Genomic DNA, 4,130 nt, shown 5'->3' with positions numbered 1-4,130 from the left:
TCTGGCCCTTGGCACGCCCAGGGCAGCAGCAGCACCTGCAGAGAAGCAAAGCAAAAACACACAAAACATGCTGAGAGACTGTGAAACCACAGCCTCCCTGCTCTGACTGAAGTACACCACACCTATACCTTAGGCTTGCACCCTCCAGCATCCAGGGCCAGGACATCCTGCAAGTGGACCACCTAAAACACACAAACAACAACGGATGCTTAGAGCTGCTCCAAACATTGAGACCGAGGCTGTAACAACTCATTCTGTCCACCGGTCACTGCTCACCTCGCTCCATCGCCCCTGACTGCCAATATCCGGCATTACTTCCAAAAAAAAAAAAAAGACATGGAACAATGCTGTAACATAGTAGCATGACATAGCCCAGCAGGACTGCAGAGAGGGGCAGAGAGGGAAAGCCGGCCAGGATCTCGTTCCCAGCCCTGAGCAGGGGCTTTACTGGCCTGACTGTCCTGTACTACCCGAGCTCTGGGGACAATGAACCAGGCTCAGTCCCTGCCTCACCACTGGCACCCTGAAATTCTGGCACTGCAAGAGTCAGGGGAGGCTTCAGCAGTGATTTCAGCAAGGTCAGAGCTGCTCCCAGCAAAAGCTGTTCTTAGACTACTCCTGGCAGAAGAACCCAGAGTACCTGCCACTGCAGGATGCTTGTGACTTCCAGGTGAAGGAGAAGGGTGGAAACAATCCAAGATGAAGACAGAATGATGAACACAGCAAAGAGGATTTCTTTATGCTCTGCACTGTTTTGTCATGTTCAGCCCTTCCTGGGCTGTTCTCTGCTTGTTGTTCTCAAGATCAACATCTCCGACTAAGGGCGTGTGATGTGAATTCCAAGGAAGTACAATTCAATTCTCCCCTAGATCTTTCCCTAAAGTACAAGATACTGATTCACCTCCCTTCCCACCAGAGTCAATCAAAGACTATCCAAAAACGTAAATGATGATAATGCGGAATCTGGTCTCCATTAGAAAAATTAATGTAGTATTTTTTATCAGAGCTTTGGTTAAATGTAACAACGCAGGAAGTGCCTGTGCTCAGGTTATTGGAGAGTGCGAGGTTTTCTCATCGCATCAGCCCTGTCAGCTGACAAATGTGGCTGTGCACTAAGGCACAAAGCACCAACGTTTGCACACTACAGCTGGAATCTGCTATCTCCGTGTGCAGACACAACCACTGCTCATCACAGATAAACCCACAAGGGCTGCTCCAGCACTGACTTACCTGGGGAAAAACCAGCACTAAGAGGAGCAAAATAAAAAGCATGGGAGTAGTAGTTTCACCCTGAGCAGCTCCGTGAGATGGGCAGGAATCAGAGGATCCCCTGAGTAACTCTGAACTTGCTTTTCCTGATCACCTTTCACAGAATCCATAGCAGCAACCCATGGACATCCCGTGTGTAGGTTTATTCCAAAACCCACTCACAGAAACATCAGGATATTGCACCTAAAGCTGCCTCTGCCAGAGGGAAGCAAGAGCTGGGGCTGGGAGAGGAAACAGGCAGGAACTTGCTCTCAGGAGAGGCAGCACGTGGGCTGCTGGCACTGCCAGCAGGAGGACGCAGGTGGGAGCAGGTAAAATTCCAATACAAAATGCAACTGGGGAATGTGACGGTGCAGAGGCTGTAGGTTGGCAGTCTAAGACTTTGGGGTTTATCACAGCTCCATGAAAGCACCGAATTTCACCAGCAGGTACCATTCATCCTCCTCAGGACAAGCTTCCAAGAGTTCATCTCTCAATTTGTGCCCCAGTGTGGGCCAAGTGCTGGTGGAGCCTGGGCTGGCACCCCGAGCTCTCACCCCAGCTGGCACCCCCAGGCCTTTCCAATGTGCCACTGCCACCCAAGCCACAATGGTGGGCCCAGCCACAGCTGGGGCCTGAGGAAAGGAAGAAATGAGGAGGGACTTAGGACACAATCCTGCCCTTCAGACAGGCAGATTTACCTGTGCTCCAGTCTCAAGGGGGCTCTCAGTGGATAACTCAAGCATCCCGCGTGGGACACTGGGGCCAAGGAGCAGCTGGAGGCAGCTCTGTCACCTGGGCTACCTGTGTGTAGCCATATTTAGCAATAACTGAATTGATTGAAATAAAGGGTAAAAGCTTGACTCAGCCTGTAACTTTCACCTTTCTTTCAAGTGCAAAAAGAAGCAGAAAAATCCATTCATATTGATGCTTTCCAGCTATGTCTCTTTCAGATTCCCAGGTATTCATCCCCTCACAGAGTTTTAGTGGTGACACAGAAGAAAGTTCTTTGCGTGCTGCCAGAAAAACGAGATTTCTCCCATTTTTTATTTTCACACCTAAAGTATGAAAACATTATCATCACACAGAAGAGTTCTGCACACTCTCCTCTGGGCAAGGGGAAGATTCCCTGATAGGCAGATTCCAACCCCTCCTGTCCATATTTACATCCCTAAGGCCTCAGACCCTCTGGAGGTAACCACAGGGCTCCCAGGTGAGAGGAGTCACAGTGAGAACAGAATTAAACCCCAAAGCACCTCTGAGGAGACAGCACCTGACTCTGGGAGTGCCTCCCTCTCGCGTGGAAGGTGTGGCTTACTCAGGAGTTACTCCAGGAGTTCCTACTCTGCCCAGGCCAGGCCTGCTCCGGACACTCCCCGTGCCCTCAGAGCCACAAACCCAGCTCAGGGCTGGGCTCAGAGCTCCAACACCACCAGGAATGAGCACTCCCTGAGCCCCCTGCCCTCCCAGCCCTGCTCTAGGCTGGGCAGGCACTGAGGGGCTCACTGACACCTCCAGTGTGGCTCTTTAAAGGTGGTGGCACAGGTGCTCCACAGCAGACCTGTGCCAGACCCAACTTCTCCACGGGCAAGGAAGAACCTCCCAAAGCAGGTGACACAAAAAGCTCTGGTGTGGCCCAGGGACTGCTCAAGGTCACAACCAAAATTAGTTCTGAGCTCAGGGTGGTGTCACTTCAGTTCCCTGCTACTGCTGCCACTTCCTGCCACCTTCAGCTTTTGTTCCAGGCACCAAAATATGAATTTTTCAAGGCCAGCCCATCTAAACTATCTGAAATTGCAGCCTGGCTGATCTCGGGAGCTCCCACACTCACTCATGAGGATGAAGTGACAGACCAGCAGTGAGCACTTCTCCCTCTTCCAGCCAAGCTGTGAATTGCTCCTCCCTCGGCTTCAGCAACCACTTTTCGTGCCAGTTCCTGAAGAGAATCTTGTGCTGAACATCCATCACTTTCTCAATGCAGAGCATTTGGCTTCATCCTCAAGCCCTAGAAACACTCAGCTAAACCAGCACTAAAACCTGATTAAACTCGCATCCTGCACAGCACAATGAACTTGGACTTGGGCAGGAATCAGAATATCTGGGAATGAAGAGAACCCAAGAGCTCGGAGAGGTTTGCTTTGCCCTTGTCCTGCCTTGGGCTCCTGGCTCTGCCACAGCAGTTACAAGAAGCAGAGCAGTGACCTCCCCTCCCCTCCTCATCAACACAAACCCCCAAAAGCAGAGTTTGTCTCTCTCAGACCCACCTTGAGCTGTGTCCGCAGCAACAACGAGGAAAAGCAGCAACCCCACAGCTCGGCGTCTGCAGGGCTGCACCCTCTCCATCCTACAGCCTCTCCATCTCCCCACAGCTTGGAGTGATCTGTTCTCCCAGTTTAGAGAAGGTGACACCAACCTCACTTTGGTTTTGGTACAAACTCTGAGGCAGACACTGAAGGCAAAGGAAGACGAGGTCTTGGTGGGAAGGGACCTTAAAGCCCATCCAGTGCCACCCCTGCCAAGGGCAGGGACACCTTCCACTGTCCCAGGCTGCTCCAAGCCCCAGTGTCCAGCCTGGCCTTGGACACTGCCAGGGATCCAGGGGCAGCCACAGCTGCTCTGGGCACCCTGTGCCAGGGCCTGCCCACCCTCACACGGAAGGATTTCTGCCGTGTATCTACTCTGAACTGAAGTTTAAGTATCTAAGCTCAAGTTTAGTTATTGCTGAGCCTCTGCTGAAGATAACTGTGACACCATAGTAGGAGAGAAAGGAAACAGGCCTGTAGAACAAACCACAGGCGAGTAACAAACTGAAATGATGTGGCCAAAAACAGAAAAGAAACCTCAGTCACCAAAAACTCCAGTCTATTCCTACATCCTCACCC

The sequence above is a fragment of the Coloeus monedula genome (assembly GCF_965178545.1).
Source record: "Coloeus monedula genome assembly, contig: HAP1_SCAFFOLD_278, whole genome shotgun sequence".
Classification (NCBI taxonomy): Eukaryota; Metazoa; Chordata; class Aves; order Passeriformes; family Corvidae; genus Coloeus; species Coloeus monedula.
The sequence above is the reverse complement of the archived record's forward strand: the minus strand, read 5'-3'. Positions refer to the sequence as shown.